Source organism: Asterias rubens, unplaced genomic scaffold, assembly GCF_902459465.1.
Source record: "Asterias rubens unplaced genomic scaffold, eAstRub1.3, whole genome shotgun sequence".
Lineage (NCBI taxonomy): Eukaryota > Metazoa > Echinodermata > Asteroidea > Forcipulatida > Asteriidae > Asterias > Asterias rubens.
In genome coordinates this window covers 1,683-14,468 of record NW_022985798.1, presented here as the reverse complement: position 1 = coordinate 14,468, position 12,786 = coordinate 1,683, and the positions used below count along the sequence as shown (strand labels likewise).

The 12,786-nt window shown below is 40.4% G+C and overlaps 1 long non-coding RNA gene across 1 annotated transcript; it reads left to right on the top strand.

Annotated features, from left to right (window-relative positions):
- Nucleotides 1-955: 955 nt before the first annotated feature.
- On the top strand, nucleotides 956-6,783 carry LOC117306706. Its single transcript, XR_004520977.1, has 4 exons — nucleotides 956-1,122; nucleotides 3,213-3,271; nucleotides 5,045-5,136; nucleotides 6,510-6,783. It is a non-coding gene; the product is annotated as an uncharacterized LOC117306706 (long non-coding RNA).
- The last annotated feature ends 6,003 nt before the right edge of the window (nucleotides 6,784-12,786 follow it).

The window sequence follows — 12,786 nt, the reverse complement described above, 5'->3', positions numbered from 1 at the left end:
GAGGCAATGTATGAGCCATCAACTTTACCTGACTCTGTCCTACCAAATTAAATAAATCTCATTTGGGACTTCAGATTGTATCTTTTTTTTAAACACCTATGCCTACTTTTGGAGTAAATATCAGCAACAACCCATGTTCAACACAGATAATGGCACATGCTAATAAAAAATAAGCATCGAACTCCCCCCCCCCCCCCCCGGCTCCAAAAGAAAAATATTTCGCTAAAAAAACATTATCATAATTATTATAACATACTATCAAAGATCGTATAGCGTCCATAGAGCTTTTATATAGCGTCACACACATACCACGCTGAAACCTACGCATTTTTAAATGCAAGCCTGCAAGGAGCGAGTCTGGCTGTAGTCTTGGCCCAAGACTATGGTGCTTGATTCTGGATAGTGTACTACGCGCGGTTGAATCGCCAAAGCAAGCTACCTGTGATAGCGGTTCGTGGGTGATAGCGGTTGGTGGAGTGATAGCGCCCTCTATGGGCGGCGGAAATTTGTGGAAATACAAAACAGGGACGTCTTGCACCAAGACTAGGCTCTTCTCAGAATACGGCTCTGGGGGGCCGATTTCACAAAGCAATAAAATTCATCGCAAGACAAATTTTCAGTATCACCATAGTGATTTGTATTGTGACATAACACTTTACTAAGCAGCTGCGATTGATTTGCAGTTACGATCAATTTTAGATCTTTGTGAAATCGGCCCCTGTCAACCGCGCGTAGTACACTATCCAGAATCAAGCACCATAGTCTTGGGCCAAGACTAGTCTGGCTGATGATTATGAACACATGTGCACAAAACTTTGATGGGGGTCATGGGTCACGGAAAATCAACCAATGGAGAGCTAGAGTTTGATCTAGGGAACACATGTGCGCTGCATGCCTTGTAATACACCATGCGCATGCAGCAGCCACATAAATATACACAGCGGACGGACGACGACAACGCAGCAAAAACAACGAATTCGAAAATCACTCTGCTCTGCCTCTCCTCTATGCGGCTTCTGAAAAGGGGGCAATGGCAGCGTTGGATTTCGCAAAATGTGAAATCAGTCGGTGCTCATTCTGCTGGCAGTGGCAATAGTGTGTTTTCGTTCGAGACACTGACAGGTTTGAAATGACTACACCATTTATATAATATTAACTCATGAACTAACACTATTTTCTAAATTCTACCGCCATTGGCAGGTACGGTATGAGGTAGGTCTCCATGGTATGTTCAATGTTGTCTGTGGTTGGTTGGGACATTTTGGGTGGTGTGATGTGATGTGTATGTGGCGGTAGTATGTACATGTACTGTACTCCTAGAACTATTTCGGTTTCGTCCGGCTATCGTCTCCCGGAGACGATAGCCGGACGAAACCAAGAACTATTTCGGTTTCGTCCGGCTATCGTCTCCCGGAGACGATAGCCGGATGAAACCAAAATAATTCTAGGAGTACATGTACTGTACATGGATGTGTACAAAGCATAGAGAAAGGACAGTAAGTCAGAAGTGCATGGTGGTTTGGTTTAACTTTGGTTTCTTGAGTGTCTGACGCCATCCAGTCTCATTTTGCACGTGTAGCCTCAACTTCATGCTTCGATTGATTTTCATGAGACTTGATTTCAAAGTGTCATTTAATCATTGACATTGCCATGCCGTGACAATACAGTTACTTACAGAGTTTATAAATATTGTTTTGTTTATTATTGGAATATTAGGGAAAAGTTTCTGTATGGCGCCACCACTTTTTCATTTGGTATGAAATCGTATTTACCTCAATGAGATATCCTTTTTTGTAAAAATTAATGAAAAAGTGGTGGCGCCATATTAGGAAACTTTTCCACATTTCCATTGCAAGGCCATTATGATGATTGTAGACAGGGTTCTCCACAGGTTAAAATATTGTCTGGGCGCTAAACCAATCCTGCACTATTATTGTACAAACTATTCCTGCAAGATCGACTGATTGTGCAAATCATTTCAGAACGAACAAAACCACTTTATGCATGATCACCCGAAAACAAATTTGATTTTCAGACTTACGTCCGGGTATTTTCTGATCTCAGATCGGTCTCCTCATACCTTAAACTTAATTTCAAGTCTGAGAGTGCGGTAATTTCTCTTCAGCGACGTAGAATTCCCCCGTAGATTTGCTACCACGCTCTAAATACGCTCTAATGACGGATGTTAATTCACGAGAGGGCGCTGTTTCAGCCAATGATCAATGACTAAAACGCACGATTCACAGACTTGGAACCAAGTCTAAATACCACGTTGTTGTCAAATGGTAGTCAGGATGCCCTGTGACACAGAGAAAAATGCACGCCTAATGCCGTTACGAAATAGTCGAGATCTGGGTACCAGTCTTTGCACACTATTATTATACAAAAAGGTAAGTGATACAGCGCATCGAACGGTGGTTTGTGTTCGTCGTGAAGTGTTTTTCAAAATTGTTTGTCCGGGTGCGATATTTTTTGTCCGGGTGCATTTGGTATTTTGAGATTTTTGTCCGGGCGCAGCGCGTGGACAAAACTGCATGTGGAGAACCCTGATAGAGAAAGAAACAAAGCTGAGCTTCTTTTAACCTTTTGGAAGAGTTGTTCCATCCCTGATCAGCAAAAATGCACCTGCAATTTCACAAATGTCTCAGACAGATCATGGACAGATTAATCTTGCATAATCTTGCATGTAAATCAGTCTAAAAAATCATGCTTGGCGAAGATTGATGTCACACTATTAATCACCATGGTAATACTTTTCTTATACTGACAGTAAGTCTTAGTGATATATTAAAGGTTAAAGACACTGGACACTATTGGTAATTGTCAAAGACAAGTCTTCTCACTCATGTGAAAATTTGAGCTCAATTGGTCATCGAAGTTGCGAGATAATAATGAAAGAAAAAACACCCTTGTCACACTAAGTTGTGTGCTTTTATATATGCTTGATTTTGAGACCTCACTTTCTAAATGTGACGCCTCAAAATCAAATTCTTGGAAAATTACCTCTTTCTCAAAAACTACTCCACTTCAGAGGGAGCCGTTGCACACAATGTTTGATACTACCAAACTCTTCCCATTACTCATGACCAAAGGATTTAAGCTAAAAATTATTTTGAGTAATTACAAAAAGTGTCCACTGCCTTTAATTAATCGAAAAGCCAACCAATAAATAAAATGTTGGAATGACACCATTATTTTCATCATCATTGCAGCTGAACCAGATCGGGTTAGTCATCATTGACAGTCAATGCTACGTCTCTGAGTGATGGCTGTAAGTATTAAGGCCCAGGCTTGGCGGTTGTTGGTGCTGGTACAGCTGGTCTTGCTGCAGCTCATTCAAGTCAATATGTTAGAACTTGTCAGCTTAGAAGTAACCAACTTTCAAGGAGGACGCATTCATATTTGTTAAATACGAGTAGGTATTATTAGTTTTTGCGCAAGTGCGTGTGGAATAGAAAAATACAGTGCTTCTGCGTTCCAAAACCGACAAGTTCAAAGGCCGAAGGCTGAGTGTTGAGTTGGATATACATGTAGACTCCTTGCACAGTGTGCAGCACACTCGAACACGCGTATCCTATTCGACATTTTGGGAGTCAAGATCTTGCACAAAACATGCAAACAAAAATTCGACTCACAAAATGACGTGCATTGTTCGAAGGTGTGTTCTGTGTTGTGTGAGGGGGCTACAGAAATCACTAAACACCACAAAGAACAGCTTTCATGCAATGATTTGCCTCCTTTTGATCTCGGGGAGGGTGGGGGGATAGTTCTTCTTGACAGATTGACGTATTATGCAAGGGGTGAGTGCAATTCCATATTCCATGAGTGCGCGTGTGATAACAAATTTATCTTCAAGCAAACTTAAAGTCACCTGGAAATAGAATTTTTTTTCTTTCAAACATAAGAGTATATGCTTACGAACAATAAAACAATTAGTAATTTTTTAGTTATTGTTTGTCCTGTTTAAAAATATATAAAGTTGTTTGGGGGGCTGACTCCGCCTACCCCTTTTGTGACGTCAATCGAGGCAGACTTTGCCTGCAATGCGTATAGTAAACACACGTGCAAAGTACATGTACGTCCAAGTCGTGAGTTGGTACGTTTCAAAAAGTGTTTTTCTGCATTCAGCAGCAATACACCTGGTCGGCATTGCCGGAAAAAAACAAAAAAAAACTTTCTTTGAAACGTACAAACTCACGACTTGGTCCGTACATGTACTTTGCAATTGTGTTTACTCTACGCATTACAGGCAAAGTCTGCCTCGATTGCTGTCACGAACAGTGCCCTCTCGGGTCGGGTCTTCTCTTAAATTTGTAAATAACATAAGAACCGATTTTTTAAAACCTTAGTTAACTGTTTATTCACATTCCACTCATCAAAACACATATATTAGTGACAAAAGCTTTATTTTGAAAAAATACCACTTCCAGGTGACTTTAACGTGCAACTTAAAAAAGTGCCAGGTTTGACATGTCACTTAGATTGACCATCAGAATCGATGATTCAAGATTGCTTGAAGGATGTGAGAAATACTTTGATGTACATCAGGAGCGTTTTGAGATTTAAAAGGCAGTGGACACTATTGGTTATTGTCAAAGACTAGCCTTCACAGTTGGTGTATCTCAACATATGCATAAAATAACTAACTTGTGAAAATTTGAGCTCAATCGGTCATCGAAGTTGCATGATAATAAGGAAAGAAAAAAACACCCTTGTCACACAAAGTTGGTGCGTTTAGATGGTTGATTGCGAGACCTCAAGTTCTGAATCTGAGTTCTTGAAATCAAATTCATGGAAAATTACTTCTTTCTCGAAAACTATGGCACTTCAGAGGGAGCCGTTTCTCACAATGTTTTTTACCATCAACCTCTCCCCATTACTCGTCACCAAGAAAGGTTTTATGCTAATAACTATTTTGAGTAATTACCAATAGCGCCACTGCTTTTAAACACAAGAACAATTGAGACTGATCAGTTGATAATCTTTTGTCATGTTCAGGATGTTGTATTCATTGACAGTTTGTTTTATGTTAACGCCTTTGCAGGTCCTTACGGAGATAGAATTAGGTGCTAACTGGATGCTTGGTGAAGTCGACGATCCTATGATCTATATAAGAAGGGTCTACTCATCATCAAGGTACAAAAATAACTGAATTATAACTTATATCTGACCTCATTTATGAAAGTTATATTGTAGCTTTCCTGTGTTTGTCAAACTCCGCTCTATAGATGATGTGACCTGTGACATCACATGTTTACAAAAGAGCCACAGAGCATGGACTTCCTGCAGGCACGATTTGTACACAGCCTATTGGAAGAAAACATAAAATCTTATATTTTATGGAGATTGCACTGTCTAATTCTTATCAACTTTTGATATGATGAAAGGGGGCACATCTCAAAACTTATCCAGCTTTTACTTCCATAATTCTTGGGTTTACGTGGAAATTATGACACAAAATGTCAACTTTCCCTGTGTAGTATCATGCCTGCCAGAATACTGAAAGAATGTACAAGGTCACACTTGTTGTAAACAAAGTTCACATGGTCTATTCCTTTTTTTTATTTGTTTAACTCCAAACTGAAACATTCATCTACATGTATTGTAGAGTTCAAAGGCAGTGGACACTATTGGTAAATACTCAAAGTAATTATTAGCATATAACCTTACTTGGTAATGAGTAATGGGGAGAGGTTGATATTATAAAACAGTGTGAAAATTGGCTCCCTCTGAAGTAACGTAGTTTTCGCGAAAAAGGAGAAAGTTTCCACAAATTTGATTTTGAGACCTCAGAATTTGAATTTGAGGTCTCGAGATCAAGCATCTGAAAGCACACAACTGCGTGTGACAAGGGTGTTTTTTCTATCATTGTTATTAACCTTAATTGTTATCTCAATTGAGCTCAAATTTTCACAGGTTTGTTATTTCATGCACATGTTGAGATACACCAAGTGAGAAGACTGGTCTTTGACAATTACCAATAGTGTCGAATGCCTTTAAATGAAGGAATGTGTAATCCCTCTGCACAATAGTGATTCGAATCTTGTGGGGACATGCTCTATTAAGGGCCACAGAGTTTATAAACCAAAACATTATTGTTTTGTTTTCGATCGTAAGGTACAAAAGAAATACTGTTTTTGATAATAATGTGGGACGTCGTGTACAGTGGGGGCTCTTTAGCGCACAGTAGACTTTAATTCTTGTGGGAACTAAACTGCTTACATGTATGTGTCCAATGATGAGCTTTGGCAGTTCAAGTTAAAGGCCAATACAAGTTGAAATTTTCAATACTACACAGTTAAATTGTTATGGTTAGCTTCAGGGCACTGATGACAAAACCATGACAGAGCTCTGTGGGTACACAATATATTGGGCCCTGACACACTAACTCTACCAAGTCAATATCGTAATCGAGATCAGTAAATCGTCCATTTTCCAATCATCAGTATAGAGTAATTATTGCTTCAGTTATGAACAACTGTCAATATTTTTTATTGTTGCTCTTACAGATGTACATTTACACGAAAAGCAGTCTATTATTGGGCCGCTCTGTGGCTACTTGCATGTTGAGGCACTACTCACTACTTACAAGATCTCGTCTGGACCACTCTCGTCAAGCTATTCAGTCTCAACCTTATGCAGGTTGGTGTATCACATTGGGGTAGTCATCCTTCCATACATCAGAGGTTCATACTGTGGTTGTTCACACACACACATTGGACAAGAGAGGAGTTTGATGTCCTGAATAAACCCGGCAATCATTGAGGAAAGCCAAGGAGATGATGGGAGAAAACTTGCAGGTGCGTTCAGTGTCTTTGTTAGTAGTACCGTTTATCAGATTCCTTCATCATTGAAGGTGCTTGAGGGCAGGGAATAATTTATTGCATCGGTGCAACAGGCGAGATGTTCCTCCAACTCAAGTCTAAATTAAATATAATGTACATTTTTGAAATAAGCAGCTCTATGATATTGGCCCAATTTCATATAAAGCTGTTCAGTAGAAAATAATGCCTGGCAAATTCCTTTGCTTATCAAGAAATGTGTGGGATACCAATCACTTTAATGGTAAATATATGTTTTTGGCTAAAAACCTATTTTTTGCTAAGCAAGATTTGTTTGTGCTTAGCAAGTTTTGTGTGTGCTTAGCAAGGTTTTGTGCTTACAGGCTTAATGAATCTGGGCCCAGGTCATAATGAGATTCTTGGTCTTTTCTGTCTGCAGTAGTCTATACTTGGGTTTGCTAGCGGCTTTGCATCACAGCGACAGCTCCAGTCTTCACTTCATGCTGTGATGGTGTCCGGTCAGTTACGAGCAGATACACTCAGCAGAGTCATCCAGTACGCCATGAGCCACCAGTAACCAAGATGTAGTACAGTGACGCAATAAGGGAGAGGTGACACTTTTTAAAATCAGACAGGGCTCTTCTCAGAATTTCTCAAAACTATAGGGCATTTTAGCCCTAATATTGGAGTTTTCTACTCCGTGTTTTTCTTGGTTATAAAAGCCCTACTGTACAGTCTTGAGCATTCTAAATGATTTTAAATCTTGAAGTTTAAAAAATTTGATCTCATCCCAGATTCCAGAAGATACGTGAGAGAGAGAGAGAGAGCAGGAATACGATTTTGTTCAGTAATTTTGCATAGCAAATATTTAGACCGAGCTTGGTATGTGCACACCGAATACCAATACTGAGTAGCAAGTCCTAATTTTTGAGTAGCAATTGATAGATTTTGTGTAGCAATTTGCTCTGCCATACAAGGGAAACCGATCACTGGAGAGTGTGTGTGCAGTCAAGTTTTATATACACATGTGTGTGAGCGGAGTTAGAGAAACGCACCTGGCGTTGCGTAATGCGTAGCGAAATGAATGTATGAGGGTCGCCTGGGCGATTTTGATAGAACGAAGAAAAATACTGTAAGGCTACTACAACATGACCCATGAACTTCTTTCCATTATCGCTTTGGAGTACCTTTGGAGGACCTTCAGGACAGTAAAGGTCCAAGCATGCCTCCTTGCGATGGGTTCACTATGTTTTGACGGTAATGGGTAAAGCCAAATGTACCTGCTGAAAATATCCATGGTGTAATGTCTTTGTAGCGAATGGCCAAGCGTGTTGTAATTAATAGGGTGAGCCATATATGCAAAGAGTTTAGTATCCACGGATTGACCTATGAACTCCTTTCCATTATCACTTTGGAGTACTTTTGGAGGACCTTCGGATAGAAAGATCCTCGAGCACATGCTTCCCTGCTATGGGTTCACTCTGTTTGGAGGGTAATGGGTAGAGCTAAATGTATCTGCTGAAAATATCCATGGTGTAATGTCTTTGTAGTGTATGGCCAAGCGTGCTTTAACAGTACATGTATATCAGTTACTGATGGGGTGAGCCATTTGCAAAGAGTTTAGTATCGACGGACTGTAGCGTGGTGTGCGGGCGTTTGTTGATACAGTCAATTGTAGAGCGACTCATTACATCCACAGATGCACCTGTATCGATAAGCGCATCAACGCGGTGCAATTGTGATAGTAATTGTCATAATTATCTATATTTGACTATTAATCTTGCTATATAGCAAATATTACACATGGTTCTTAGAATGTACCTTTGTATGTCTGCTCCTCTTGTAACTACTAATTTTGCCATACGTACTTTGTCTATTTGATGTATTTTCTGTACATTGTTAGCCATGACTGGTTTGAATGGCGCTTTGTTTGAAATTTTGTTAGGTACATTGTACAATGTACACGTAGGTCGTGAGACTGAGTCAACACACTGAGCAAGAGGAAAACACTTTGTAACATCATCTACATGTATGGTAACATTAATCTATCTCTGGTAGATTTGTACATTGAGTTTCCATCTCACACCATATAAAGACAAGTTTTCTGCTTCTTCGACACTGGCTGAGGAGGTTGCAGGAGGCAGATTGAATCCTAAGCAGTGGGTAACAGTATTAACAACTAGAATACTTTTTAATATAAACTGTTTTCTATGAAACAAGCTCATTATTATACTGTGTACATGTACATCTTCCATTTCAAACTACTTTTGAAAGACATGACCAAATTGTTTTTGTTTTGCCAAGAGTCGTTGTCACAATAAAGTTCTACATCTTCTTCGCTAAGCCCAAAGTTAGAGAAAAAATGGTGGGAATAGATCAAAACTACGTTTGACCCTTTGGATGATGCCATCCTCTCATCCACTACGAAGTTGACCTGCTTGGGAATTCCTTCACAACAAACGCCAAATATGCCACACTTACCAGGGCATAAAAAGTCAATTGGGCCTGGCTGGTTTGGCATCCGTAGTATCCCCAAGTTGCATTCGCTGAAGTCTGGAGCAACTTCTTTGACACCCTCGAAGGTAAATGTAGCGTCATCCGCCACCACATGGAACCGGATGGTGACATCTTGCCCCAAATGCTGGCTCCCCTTGTGAAGGTCTGCTTCTCCAGCCCTTGCCTCTGCCTTTCGCAACATCTGACAGAAGTGCTGGAGGGATTTAGGGACAGAGGATACACTTAAGAACTGTGACAGTACCTCTCTAGAGGTGTGCCCAGGGAACCTCTCCACAGCATCCTGCCACGACGAGCTGTCCGTCAGATCCATAACCATCTGCTGAATCCTCTGCAGTTTCTTCAGCACTCCAGCTTCGTGTTTAATTTCACCGATGGTGATGTTGCGGGGCAAACAGATTTATGGTTGCCTGTCGGGGAAGGAGGGGAAGGTCACTGAAGACGTCGGGGGTGTACATGGACAACACCTCTCCTGAGCGTCCTTGGCCTTGATCTTTTGTCCTGTTTGTTAAGAACTGCAGCCTCGGTCTTCATTTCAGCGATGGTGATGCTGCGGAGGGATGTCCACCCCTTTTATATTTCTTCTTGTATGGGGGAAAGGGTCCCTTCACAAAGTTTAGTGTAGAGTGATGAGTTAGAAAAAAAACCTGTGCGTCGTGGACACTTCCTGGCCACCCAATACGCAGATCAGCCTCCATGGATCAACGAGCCTTCCGTTGAAATCAACAACAGCTTGCAAAATAATTGAATCGAAACCTTTACGATTTAGTTTGGCGTTCTCTTTTGGTGCTTTAATTGGCATATGAGAACCATCTATTTGGGTGAAGGTCCTCTCATTGGCTACATTCTATAATTTTTTACTTTGCTGTCCACCTTCATGGAAGGTTACATACATGTGTTTACTCATTGTGCCCAATCTGTCAAGTAATCAAAAACTGTATGAGAGAATGTACAGTTCATCCTTGGCAATTAAGCTTTCCTTATATGACCCATAGGATAAATCATTCTTGCTCGTCATGACCCCATGGCATTGCTTGACCCGCGAAAACATTGTGCAAAAGATGTGTTAACTTTTATAGAATGTAGTTTCTTGTTGAGACGAGATTTCATTTGCCATGCTTAGTGGACGTAAAGCCTTTAACATGTTTTGCTGTAGGAAGAACCTGTCATTTGATTCAATAACAACATAGCAATGAATGTGTTCATCAAAATGTTCACTTGTCCATTAGATTTGATTAGTCACTTGGTGACAAAGAAAAAAATGGTAGTGACAAAGGAAAAGTCTAACCACATGTGCTTGACTTTGGGCAAGAGCTTTATATTTCAATTGATGAAGGGGCATAGAGAAGCAAAATTGCAATTCTTGCCAAACAACAGATGCAACAAAACCCGAAAACCATCTTATATAATTTGTGTTAAATTTTGTGGCAAAAATTATTGAGAGATACCTGGAAATAAAATTTAAGAAGTAAAGAATCTTGATTGATGTTTTGCTTCTATTTCTTCTGATGGTGGTAGGGGGGGGGGGGGGGGGGGTCAGGGCAATGGTTGAATCCTCCTTGGATCATTATCTGGTATTTCAGTTTTCCTGCGAAGAAGCTGGTTGTCGTCTAACTGGCTTGGAAAACTTAAACCATCAGGTCTTTGATGTACGTGTACTCTTTCTTCTCCATTACCGGCTTCACCGGCCAACTCTGATGTTGAGGGTTATTCTTCAGGTAGAGTGTTGTCTGTTCAGCAAAATTCATGGATGTCATCCGTGACAACAAATTTCCAATCTATGATTCATGTTTTCTCTATTTGAAATTTCATAAGATTGTCACATTGTTCAAGATTGCAATTTGGGTTAAGACAAACACAATTTTCACAATATTGAAGATACATGTAGTCAGTAAGTTGATAAACCAACTGATCCATAAACTGCAAAGAAAATAGATGCAATGTGTCTGGGATTACCATACAAATTGGAACAGAATAAAGTATGGCCGGAGATTTACAGTTTAAACTTTGTTTTTATATTTTTTGACATTTGAGCACATTCAGTAATTTCTTTATCGTTGAAGGCGCTCCATTTCGTCCAGGAGGTTCTCAAGCGAGTTTAAGTCAGAAATTTAAGACTCCCGGCCAGTGGTAATCATCACCTCAAACTGCCAACTGCCCCACATTTCACCGATCACGGAGTGTATAAATCCTTGTTGATATTCTCTTCTATCCATGCCAGGCTCCCAAAAATGGAGAATCCTATACAACCCCAGACCATAATGCCAAAACCCCCCGTGCTTGACAGATGGAGCCACGCACACTTCAGAAAACTCCTCCCCAATTGATCTTCTGACGTAAACACGTTTATCAGATTGAAACAGTTGGAACCGCAACTCATCGAGATACGTCAAATACCATACCTTTGAGGTGTACACGGAGGGAGTGTTGTGCTGTTGCATTTGGTGTTGGTGGTAGGCTACAGGATCTATTTTCCCCGTGGCTTCTTTCTTGCTTTTGAAACCATTGACAGCGAACATTTCCAAAGAGAGTATCACCACAGCTGTACGCGATCTGCATTGCCTTTAAAAACCTTCTTCTTGGATAGTGGACACTCTTGTAAATGCTGTGTTGACACTGGCTGGAGAGCACTTTTAGTATGTCCATGAATACATGTACATGAAACAGGAAACTTTCCTTGCGCTTCCCTTTACTGAATGCAGCCCTCTTTGCCCGGGGAGAGTGAATTTAATCGCTACTCAAAGTAATTCTGTCCTTTTTGTTGGTCGTGCTGGTTCAATTCGAATGTATAAAACCTACTGAATATTTCCTCCGTTTTGGTTGCATTAATCTGAGGGCATGCCTCATTCCCTGGCCCATTGGCATTTGAGCAGCTCCCTGTGAGGTTGTGTGTGGCTATTGACTCTCTTGTGATGCCTTTAGTCATAGTTTCTTGTATCATCTTTGGGGGGGGGGGGCTTTTGCTCCAGCAGGCTTCGTGAACATCGATCTTCATCGAACATCGAACAAGTGATCCTTGGTATTTTGTCCTAAGGTTGTATAAAACCATCATATCAAGATATGTTGATACTTCTTCAGATTTATTGGTAGAAAATGCATGGTACATGTATATTGTTTAATTTGATGACTTGCTCATTTTACATGTGACAATGTTATGAGCATCTGTCACCAGCTCGGCCACCTTCATGTTATCAGCCTTGAAACAATCCAGGGACTTAACAAGTGTCTTTGGCTCCATTCTGCCACTCACCATGCCTGCCTGTCGCTTAATATCCATCTCTTCCATGGATAACATCTTTTGTATCATTCTCCATGATGGTGTATGTCAGGTACTGTGCACAGTGTCCAGGATTGTCGTTTCTTTCTTCTTCTTTATAATGAAAATAAACAAAGAATACTGCAGATAAAATTACAACCCATCTTCAGTCTACTATCAGATACAGCAGATAAAATTACAACCCATCTTCAGTCTACTATCAGATACAGAAGA